At 43.8% G+C, this 12,500-nt stretch overlaps 1 protein-coding gene across 2 annotated transcripts in view; it reads left to right on the top strand.

Annotated features, from left to right (window-relative positions):
• suclg2 (succinate-CoA ligase GDP-forming subunit beta) overlaps positions 1 to 12,500 on the top strand; it is a 114,001-nt gene that overhangs the window by 40,083 nt on the left and 61,418 nt on the right. The window lies entirely within an intron of this gene.

Here is a 12,500-nt window from a genome sequence, read left to right as displayed (position 1 = left end):
GCGAAAGCACCAGAGGAGAAGCAACCCTGAGTCTGGCAGAATTATGAATGAATGAATGAATGGTCTTTATTGTCATTGCTACAGTACAGGTACCAAACAACGAAATTTAGGAGGGGTGGCTCCCCTGGTGCTAGGAAAGAAAAAAAAAAAAAAAAAACTTTTTCACAAGAAGGGAAGGAGCTGGTTTACATAAATAAAGGCTATGTACACAATCCACTATACTATACTGTACAGATAGACGACTAGGGTTGTCATATTGCACAATAGTGCTATTGCACATTTATTTAAAGTGTCACAGTTTGCAGGCTTGAAATGTTTGTGCCTCAGCACTACACCTGATTTTTTCAGTCCAGCAGCTGCCATACAATCCGTCCAGACTGTCCAGGGCCCAGAACCTAGGAATTAGGAGCTATTCACCATGTTTCTATTCACCATGTTTCTATTCACCATGTTTCTATTCACCATGTTTCTATTCACCATGTTTCTATTCACCATGTTTCTATTCACCATGTTTCTTGAACAGTTTGAAGGGCCCAACCAGAACCACTCTGGAAAAGGACATTTTGGCTAATGTTCCAAATTGCCCTGGGGTTCCACCTGACACCAGGAGGTTGTGAGGCCACCGTCTCTCTCCAGCAGCCAATCACAGTGTCCAGAGGTGAACGGAGGGCCGGGGCTCGTCAAATAGACTGCTGTACGAGACTCTCGGCGTGAGCCTGGCTAACAAACGAGCTAAAGAAAGAGTAGCCTTGTTCATGCTATTTTGAGGGTCGACGGAAGCTCAAGTCAGGTTTATTAGGTAGGATGGGTCACACCCGGATGACACGGATCACAGTTTCTCTCCGGCTAACATAGGTAACTTTTTGAAAAAGGACATATGATACTCTATGAGCTAACCCTCCAAGCTCAGGTGTGTGTAGTACTTAGGCCTGGGCTGCACGGAGGTGGATTCGTCTGAATCCGCAACGCTTTGATAACATTTGCGCCTCGCGGCTACATGACTTGTGCGATTTCGCGAGCTGACCCTTCAAGCGTTTGAAAACTCTGCAAGGGTTTGTATCGTATTACATTTACATTTACATTCTTTAGCAGACGCCTTAGTCCAAAGCGACTTACAATCAATACATTTCAGTGTTTCCTCCAGGAATTTTTACATTGGTGGCGGGTAGCCCTGACCACAAATTTTTTTCCGCGTGCACGCGCGCTCAAAACAACGACGTAATTTCAGCCAAAACTAGAGGATGGCCAATTTTTTTTAAATGAAAATACAGAATATAAACAGTCACATACAGACACACAAAGATCATCAGCTATAATATAATACGAATTACAATAATTACAGAAGTAAAATCACAGTCAGATGGAGCATTCGGTAAACAGCTGAGTATCAGCTGAGTTAAAGAAAACAAATTCTTACCTTTGATGACACCCACATCAGCCCTGTTTTCCCGTACTTCTCCCGTGTGTCTCTTATTGTCTGTGTCTGCATGTTTTTCCAGCATGTAATTCCGTTGTCAATAAAAAAATCGTTTCCCCTTCTTTTCCCCTTGACACTGTGTCGTTGCTAAAGTGACGGCACATAAGAATCGTTTTTTGACTTGCTAATGTCTGCTGATACACCACCACAGCTAGCCGATGCTGATGGCTCTCCCGCTGTAGCTTATTTGTGCACCTAGCTAGCTAGATCAGCTTTTTGTATCTTTTAGATGCTAGGCTGATCCGGAGGCTGGATGCTGAACGTAGCACTTGAAACTGGCGCCGCTCTCTGGGGGGTATTCCATCAACATCGCTAAAAGAAAATCCAGGTTTAGTCTGACAAGTCTCGCGAGAGTTCCTAAAAATATCCAGGCATATTCTGACAAGTCTCGCGAGAGTTATCCAAAATAAGCCAGGATTTTCCTTTAGCGACGTTGATGGAATACCCCCCTGGACTGCAGCTGCTCCCGCGTTAGCATTAGCATCCATCTTTTCTTCTCCCTTCTCACCGTCACGAGCTTAAATTACACTTGTCGGCCGATCTAACTCTTAACACTCACTTACAGGACTTCTGACACCATGTCGTGTTATTCTATTAAACATACACGTGAGTCCTTCTGTATTTCAATGTAGTGTCTTTATTTTAACTCGCTCTGTAAGCTCTACAATACCGGTCTCTTGTTGTCTCGTCGTAACCTGCCCACCTGACCTGATGTCACTACGGTGGCCTGTACACAGAATACCACAGTTCACATTTAGACCAATCAGGAGCCCTTGTGTCACGTCGTCAACTGAATGTTTAATGTCATTAATCTGATTTTGGATCAGCGGTTAGAGAGAGATGGGCTGTGGATTTAGGTGCACTTTTAGTCAACATCCATTATAGAGCTGATCTAGGATCAGATATATTTTAATCAGTGATATGATGCGTTTTTGTGTGACTATAATGCAAATGTTGTGTGCCTATCAAATATTGCAATACTCATTGTTTAACCTTAAACATATGTTATGTGTGCCCACTCTCAGTAGTAAACACATATTTAGGAGCAGGCACATACCATATCAAGTAACAGTGAGACCAGTTTAACTCTAAAGGACATAGGAGCCTCACTGCAGTGGTCAGCAAGAGCAGAGCAGCATGAACACAGGATAGAGCCATGTATGGGAACTAATGTCACTATTGTAAGTTACGAGGTAAAGCTATTTCCCTCTCTAAGAACTGTATATAAGCTGTAACAAACATCAGTACTATGCTTGGCATCTCTATGCCACAGCCAGGCTCGGCACCAGCCATGTCGTAGCCATGCTTGAAGCTTGGACTTATCAGAGCATGCTGCCTTGGAAACATCTGTACATGGGAATGCAACCCAGATCTGCCTAATACAATGATTACGATTCAACCTTCTCTCTGAGTCATCAATATATAATTTCCGGCCACGTGACCAAGAAAGATCTCCTTATTATCAAATGGCGTCACGAACATTATATCAAATGGCGTCACGAACATATTATCAAATGGCTTCTAACGAACAGGATGCTAGATTCAGCGAAACAGGTAAGGCATTATAACACAATGTGATTATTTGCTGTAACCTGAATTGCTGTTCTAGAACGAATCTAAATTTTTTTCAAAAAGGAGATGTATTGATATTGGAAAGTACTAAATTAAAATAGTTTGAATAGAAGGCGCTGTATAGTCAAAGACGGTGTGACTGGTCAAAACACTGAGAGTTAGGATTTATTGAGATTCTGAACTTTGTAAGGAACAAAGCAGAAGTCTATTGTGTATTTATTGTGTATTAAGTTAGGGACAAGACCTTAAATACGTGATTGAAAGCACAGCACTTTGAGGAAAACTAAGTTTGAAAAGATTTGGCCATAATATTTAAAAGACTCTAAGAGAAGTTTCAATCAACATAATTGATTACTAAAACCGCATGTCTATTAACATCATGGGAAGCAAACTAGTATGAATGGCATGCAGAATGTTATCATTAAGAATGAAATGAATAACAACCTTCTGAACCAAGCTTCACAACAGGGCGAGAGTGTTAAAACTCTGACCCTAGGCTATTAATAGAACGGAGACTGCTCCTGTAACCAAACACACACACACATCGAGCTACAACATACAACAAATAGACAAATTTGTCTCATATTGAAATTATCATGCAAATCTGTGTTGATTCAGCAGACATATAACATTTTGATTGATTTAGTGAACAGAGAAATACGCATTAAGACTCTAAGACTCTATGAAACATCAAAGGAGGACATTTCTGATGGAGAAAACACAATTCAGCAAGAAAGACCTGGAATGTATTCTGACAATGCCTGTCGATTCTATTTCCTGACAGAATCAAGGAAATCAAGAGACATTGAGCAAAGGACTCAGAGACCGAGATGATCTGGTCTATATTAACCATTGCAGAAGTGGGGAGAGAATGTTGCAGATGCTGAAGGACGCTATTGCCGGATGAAACAAGAGAAATGAGACAAACTAATGACATTTCAATGTGACAAACAATGGAAATGTTAATTCTTATGATTTAAGACAGAGACATGATGATGACAAGAGAGACTTACACATACTTTTATGTAGTCGTAATTGTTCAATTGTACTGACGCACACAACTAACAGTGTCATCAGCAGTAAACAGCTGAATTATACCATGCACACACTATTCATGGCATGAACTTACAAACTTTCTTCTAGGAATTCTAAGGGACGGGAACAACAGTCCAGATAACCCAATTAACAGACTAATGCTTAACATCTGTATTTTTGTTTCCAACTGTTTCTGAGCAGGTTAATTCCACAATCCATTGATGGAGAGCCTAAGATTTTATAGACTTAAGTCAAGAAAAGGAGGGGTGTAGTGTAATGATAATGCTAAAATTGTCTTAAGTTAATAAAACCTATTAACGCTGTGAACAGAGGCAAGAACACGTGCAAGACTGATGACCATCAAAGAATCAAATAGCACTCCTTGTTACCAGAAACACAAGGCCGTTCCTTTGATTGAAGATCTACTTCCAGACATTGTTATATTGACATATAATGTACTTTGTATGATGGAACTGATGCCTAATGTATTTCTGATGTGGTCATTGACTTTATTAAGAACACCACATGTTTTTCAATAGAAATAATTTACCAGTCAAATTAATCTTACATCATGGGGAAAAAAAAGAGTGAGCTGATATGATGCGTTTTTGTGTGACTATAATGCAAATGTTGTGTGCCTATCAAATATTGCAATACTCATTGTTTAACCTTAAACATATGTTATGTGTGCCCACTCTCAGTAGTAAACACATATTTAGGAGCAGGCACATACCATATCAAGTAACAGTGAGACCAGTTTAACTCTAAAGGACATAGGAGCCTCACTGCAGTGGTCAGCAAGAGCAGAGCAGCATGAACACAGGATAGAGCCATGTATGGGAACTAATGTCACTATTGTAAGTTACGAGGTAAAGCTATTTCCCTCTCTAAGAACTGTATATAAGCTGTAACAAACATCAGTACTATGCTTGGCATCTCTATGCCACAGCCAGGCTCGGCACCAGCCATGTCGTAGCCATGCTTGAAGCTTGGACTTATCAGAGCATGCTGCCTTGGAAACATCTGTACATGGGAATGCAACCCAGATCTGCCTAATACAATGATTACGATTCAACCTTCTCTCTGAGTCATCAATATATAATTTCCGGCCACGTGACCAAGAAAGATCTCCTTATTATCAAATGGCGTCACGAACATTATATCAATCAGCTAAAATATAAAGTTTTTTTTTTGTTTGTTTTTGTGGACTGAATCAATTTGTGGCGGAGGAAATTCATTCGTGGCGGCCCGCCACCAATAAATGCAGATAGAGGAAACACTGGATTTGAATACTAAGCAAGTGAATCATCATTTTATGGTCCACATGTGTATAATTAGTGCATTCACATCAAAGTCATAGAAAACATAAAAAAAAAGTAAACTTAGTCCTACTTTTTTTTCTCCTTGAAACTTATTCTCTGCATCCATATATCAATGTATCACATCACCTCCATTCACATATCAAAAGCTTATAGTACTTGTAAGGTCCACATGTGTGTAATAAGTGCATTAACCTTTTCGCTGTGGTTTCACAATCGAGGTCATGGCTGTTGTTTTGGTTTGGTAATGAAATCGCCTGTTTTACAGATAGTCAAGGCGTTATGGCAGGGATAGAGGCTTTAGTTTCTGCTCCATGTGAGGACTTTTTGGATCGTTGCACTAAAGATCAGCTTCTGAAAACCGCCGACGACTAACGGTCGAAAACTAGACGGTTTTGGTAATTAACGTAAAGGAAATGGAACGGCTATGGTTAAATTGCTGTTGGTATGTGTGTAGATCTGGCTCTGATATTAGCCGGTGTGTTCCCACCCATTGACCTCATCATCACCACACGTCACTGCAGCACGCGCATTCCCAGTGTACTTCAATGACGCTGTATGCAGTTCCATGTGGCCACTGGCCAGAGAGACTTTCCGCGACTGTGAAACCGCTTGTGTGGCCAGAGATCAGATCGGCTACTCGCGTATCGCTCTGGTGTAGCCATAGTCTTAGTTCCAATGCCTATTCCCATTTCTTCTCCCTGTGCTATACCAGACATTCTCATCATTCGGAACATTCCTCTACACCTTTGTGCAGTAGGCCCAAGTTTTTACCACAGATACCTAGGTCTTTGAAAAGGTATTTTTTTACTTTCTGCCACAAGTGTTTGTAGCATTTAATCTAAAAGAGCCGGAGAAGAAGGAGACTCCCTTTCCCTGTGTGTGCGTTTTCGTTTTCTGTCTCCCCAGAGTTTGATTAGCCTCACACACTTACCCGCCACATTAGGCTACTTGCATTACGACACGGCACACACACACGGGGGGGATCTGGGCGTGATCTCTCCCTTTCCGTGCCGTGCATAGTCAGACAGCAGGCTCATCTCATCTCCTCTCTCTCTCCCCGGATTGACTCGTAGCCTGCATCTGTCCCCTTTCTACTGTCTCCCCGAGTGCAGAAGCCTTTACGGCTTCATTAAATATCAGACAAACGCCTTCGCTAAGCCCAAGGGCTACATCCCTTCTAGCCCACCGAGAGAGGAGGAGGAGGGGAGAGGAGTGGAGTGTTTGAAACGCAAAGAGAGGAGAGAGGAGAGAGACGGGTGAGGCAGAAGTAACAGCCTGGGATGCAGACTACTGCTGTCGTCAGTAAATAAGCTCGGAGATAATTTTGCGTTCATTACTGGGGAAACGAGGGTGCCCGGGGACAGCCGTGTTACTCAGATTGTATCTAATGCGATTGGCATTACACACTGACAACTGTCCCCGAGAAAGAGTGTGTGTGTGTGTGTGTAGTCCTTGCAATTGACTTATCTTTATCCTAAATGTGCTATTAGGCTACAAGTCTTGCAACATTGCTTTGTATTGTAATCACTTATTGGTTGTTACTATTCTCTCTAGATGAAACAAAGACTTTGGCAGTCGTTTCAGACGTGCGTATGCCTATGAGGACATTTTTAGGAGTGATGTCTTTATTTCTGGACCATTTTGGACCACTTTATTTCTCCATTTCACTGCAGCTTTCCTCCTCTCGCCCATTCGAGAATGCGGCCAGGGCCAGCGCACATTTCAAACGCGCCCGTTCTCCGGCTGGCAGGACAAAGGCATGAAAGAGCTTTGAGCTCAACTCAAACAGGAGCTTTTCTGTGGCCCTTCTGTGGCTTTTTGGTTCTTTTGGAACTTTTGAAGAAGCTCCTCTGCCTTGACTTTCTTTGAATGATCCTCTCGGCTGTGGTGCAGGAGGTAGAGTCTCCGTCTAATGATCACAAGGTTGGCAGATCGGCGGTTCGAGCCCCGGCTGGCCACATGTCGAAGTGTCCTTGGGCAAGACACTGAACCCCAAATTGCTCCCAGTGAGCGGGGCCGGCGCCTTGCATGGCAGCTTGCCGCCATTGGTGTGTGAATGTGTGTGTGAATGGGTGAATGAGAGGCCGTTGTAAAGCGCTTTGGAGCAGCTTTGGAGTAGCAGAAAAGGCGCTATATAAGTGCAGTCCATTTACCATTTACCAAAGTGGGCACTGAGATGATCCCTTCCGGTATGATTGACCAGCTTGCTCTCTACCAAGGAGAGATCCATCCATGGTACTGTCAGCACCACAAGTTCTACCACTGAAAACACTCAGGAGGGTGTGTTGGAATCAAGCCAGGGAATCTGATCAATTCTAATATTGACAACACATTTCTCCAAGCCGTTACAATGACCTTTATTCGTCTTTGCAAATTCCTAGTGTGTTCCTTAGCATAGTCATTAAATTCCATCTTTATGATGGACATACATCACATAGGCCTACCCTTCAACATGAAACTATTGGTACGAGGCTGACTGTTGGCAGTAATTATTCTGTAAAATAACAAATCCTGAGCTTAATTTAACAATCTCTATTTATGAATTCTCAGTGGTGCCCCTCACATAATTACAATATAAATTTAAATTAGTAGCCAAATTAATAGGCTAATTTCAGCAGTACATAGACCCCTATATCTGCTACATCCATAAACGGTCTTCATCGGCACTTTCACACAATGTTGCACCCCACCCCCCATCCCCTCTCTCTCTCTCTGTCTCTCTTTCTCCCCTCTCTCTGTCTCTCTTTCTCTCTCTCATTAGTGACCAACCTTGCCTGTGTGATGGGTCTGTTTCATGTCTGATGCATCACTGCCTGCTGGCTCTCTCTCCAGCTCCCATGTTCACTGTCATCTTTAAGGGCGTCATTACTCTACCATGTATTTAAAGGGACATAAGCATCTTTATCCTTGGTGGTGGCAGCAGCTTGTGAGACTCTCCACTCACTGAACACTCTATTCGGAACACCTGTACACCTGTCAACATTCCAAGCTGGTGGAGGTGGTGTGGGGGATGTTTTCTTGGTACATTTTGGGTCCGTTAATACCAATCAGGGCCGGTCCTAGGCATAGGCGAACTAGGCGGTCGCCTAGGGCGCCAAATGCCCCAAATGCCCCCCCCAAAATTGTTTTAAATAATTTTGTCTCTATGACTTTCATGTCTCTATGAAAATACAGGTGCAACTCAAAAAATTAGAATATCGTGCAAAAGTCCATTCATTTCAGTAATTCAACTTAAAGGGTTAAACTTAAATATTATATAGACTCATTGCATTGTACATATGCATGATTATACTTTTCAGAGGGCTGACATTTCTGTATTTAAAATCCTTTTCTTATTGATTTCATGTAATATTAAACATTTCTGAGATATTACATTTGGGGTTTTCATAAGCTGTTAGCCATAATCATCAAATGTATAACAAATAAAGGCTTTAAATATCTCGCTTTGCATGTAATGAGTCTATATCATATCTAAGTTTAACACTTTAAGTTGAATTACTGAAATAAATGAACTTTTGCATGATATTCACATTTTTTGAGTTGCACCTGTATGTCTCAGCCTACTGTCTATTTTTGTCTTGAAACCATTGTTGTCCATATTTTTACTGTTGAATGTGTGGGTGGTGATGAGGCAGTACTGGTGGCTTAATGTGGTGGTGGCGCCCCTAAAACAAAAAAAAAGTTTTGGGGGGGGGCATCAAATCATACTCTCGCCTAGGGCACCTAAATGCCTAGCACCGGCCCTGATACCAATCAGTCATCGGTTGAATGCCGTTAGCCTATTTGAGTGTTGTTGCTGACCATGTGCATCCCTTCATAGCCACGATGTACCCATCATCATGTTACAAAGGAAAAGTCGTCTCAAACTGGTTTCACGAACACGGCAATGAGTTCAGTGTTCTTCGGTGGCGTTCCCAGTCACCGGATCTGAATCCAATAGAAACACCTTTGGGATGTGGTCGAACGGGAGATTAACAGCTTAACAGTGCACCTGAAAAAAAATCTGCTGGAATTGCTGATGTAATCATGTCATCATGGAGCAGAATCTCCAAGGAATGTTTCCAACATCTTGTGGAATCAATACCGTGAAGAATCGAGGCTGTTTTGAGAGCAAAGGGAGGCCCTACCTACCCCAGTATTAGTATAGTGCTCCTAATAAAGTGTTACGTGAGTGTCTAATGACGACACTTTTTTAACAAGCTACAGCAAGGTTGGGTGTGTTGTGTGTGTGTATAATCAAGGACAATTTACCAGCTGAGCGATTTTATTCGATAACCGTCCATTCTTTAAGAGACTTATCTCTACTCCCCCCTCTTCTGTGTGCTTTATATGCACTATATATAAGGACATTAAGGCTAAGGCTATTACTCTACCTGTTGTTTAAAGTATTAGGCCAAGAGCTTTGGGTGCTATCAGTTATGTAAGCACTGTTGTAGCAGGGTAAATAATACTGTCCTTTGACATGCTCTGTTGTCTTGTGAATAAGCTCTTCTCTGGGTTACAGGTGTGTCTGGGTAGAACGGGCTCCCTTCCTAATTCCCTTTCTCCCTTTTCTTCTCATTCTCTCTCTCCAGCCAGCCACACTGTAAATGTCCTATCCGAATGTTCATCCCTCCCTCCTCTCCTCTCGACGATGGTTCTATGCGGGGCCCTGTCACCTCTCCGAATCAGAATCAGAAGACTTTATTGCCATGACATGTAAACATGTTAGGAATTTGGTTTGGTACAGTGGAGTGCAGTTTACAACAGGACAGGTGCAAGACAGGTGCAAGACAGGACAAGACAGGACAAGACAGGACAAGACAGGACAAGACAGGACAAGACAGGACAAGACAGGACAAGACAGTGCAAACCAACATCATAGTGCAAAAAGTAATAAATAGATTCTTCTTAAATATAAGAAGTGCAAAAAGTGCCAAAAGATCAAGTGTTCAGGTCAAGACAGTCCATAGCTCTCTGAGTGGGGGTGGAGGGAGGGTAGATAGATGGGGGTCAGGTCAGGGCGGGACACCAGCAGCATTTAGGAGCCGGATGGCGGTGGGGAAAAAGCTGTGTGCGTGTCGGGCCTTCACAGTCTTTAGTGACGCAACCTCCTGCCTGAGGGGAGCGGGGCGAAGAGACCGTGGTCTGGGTGTGCGGGGGTCTCCACACCTTGCACCAGACCAGGGGGTCTCCACACCTCAACGCCGCTCCTCAACGCACGCCAGTCAACAGCCTCTCCATTGGCCCCGGCGTCTTCTCCTCCTTCTTCTTCCCCCTCCTTCTTGAACAAAAGTCATTTCCTCTGCTGTGTCCCCCTCCACTGCACATGCCCGCAGGCAGGACTCTCTTATTTCATCTCGCTTTGAACTAATTTTTAATTTTGCGTGGTGGCAGTTTTTTTCCCGTTTTTTTTATTATTAACATATTTATTAGTTTAGGACTCCTCAGAGCCCTTGCATACACTCACCTTTATTCTCTTTCTCTCTCCCACTTCTTTTTCCTCTTTCTCCTACTCTCTCTCTCCCCCCCAGACCTCACTTATGCCGTATTGGTTTAATCCATGCCATGTTGTCAGAGCCTATTTTTCGACAGGTCTCTTTCCTATAGCTGTAGCAGCCAGAGCATTTAGCCTTTGTCTAGCATTTAGCCTCCTGGCTAGACACTCATCCACTCTGCTGGAGGAGGTGCCTCACTAGTGAAGGAGGCCCTAGTCTGCGCCTCTCTAGCCCAAGGTCGACGTGCCTTTCCAGGCCTGTTCAGGAGGAAGGCCCCTCCCTGCTCTCCATCACCCATCCCTGCTAGTCAACGGTTGGAATTCCCCGCCAGGATAATGATAGCTGAACGACCATAGTCCATCAAGTGCTCTTGTTGCTCTGTTTGAATACAGGGAGATTGTGTTTCCGAGAGGCTCAATCGACAGCCTCGTCTTTTATCTCTTCTGGTGAGTGGGGACGAGGTGTTGAAGGTGAGGTGGAGGGCGAGAGGGGGGATGTGAGGTATTTGCATACGTACAGCAGGGTTGTATGAAACATTTTTAATGTTCGTTAACGACCATAGTAACTAGTCGTTAGATTTCCTGGCCGTTGAACGCCACATGGTACCAACACATAACTGGATAACATGTGGATGTGATCAGATGTTCTAAGGTCATGGAGTCTTTGGGTTGGCGTCTCTTGAGAGGACCCTCTCCTTCTGTTTGGGGAGCGCTTTACAACGGCCTCTCATTCACCCATTCACACACACATTCACACACCAATGGCGAGGTAGGCAAGCTACCATGCAAGGCACCGGCCCGCTCACTGGGAGCAATTTGGGGTTCAGTGTCTTTCCCAAGGACACTTCGACATGTGGCCAACCAGGGCTCGAACCGCCGATCTGCCAACCTTGTGATCATTAGATGGCGGCTCTACCTCCTGCGCCACAGCCGCCATGTGCAGTGCACTAGGAACATGACTTGGTATTCTACCATGCTGAACAAGCTACAGTACACACAACAGCAAGACGACAATAAAACAATACTCAAGACAAAATATACAGCACCAATATGAGTGAATATTATGAATAAATATACTGTACTAACTAAGTGCAAGGACATGTAGAGTGCAAGGTGCAATGATCAGGAGTTTATTGAGAAGGGCTGTGGCTTTGGGGAAGAAACTGTTCAAGTGGCGTGATGTTTTTCACCTGGTGGCCCTGATGTACCGCTGTCCAGAAGGTCAGTGATGCACAACAACTCCCTTCTGGACAGCGGTACAGGGCCAACCAGGTCCTTGATGCTGCAATGAGCTGTGCCGGGTGGTTAATAACATCCACGTGGTATAGAAGTATAGAACTCTGAAGTACCCGACTACCCGTCCTTCCCCTGCAGTCCGTCATCCCATCACACAGCGCTCCTCTCAGCCCTCTCTCTCCCCGTGCCCTTCCCCTCTAGCTCCCACTCCACTAGAGGGACACAGTAGCTAATAGGGACCCAGGGCGATGGGGGGGTGGGGGGGGGGATGACATTTTACTCACAGACACGGATGGCAGAGTGGCCGAATGGCCCAGTGCAATGATGTGATGTACTGATTGGAGACTCTCCTCTCTCTCTCAGCCCGACACTCTATCCTGCT

Source organism: Nansenia antarctica (genome assembly GCF_963989245.1).
Source record: "Nansenia antarctica genome assembly, chromosome: 15".
Classification (NCBI taxonomy): domain Eukaryota; kingdom Metazoa; phylum Chordata; class Actinopteri; order Argentiniformes; family Microstomatidae; genus Nansenia; species Nansenia antarctica.
This window is presented reverse-complemented; position numbering and strand designations above follow the sequence as displayed.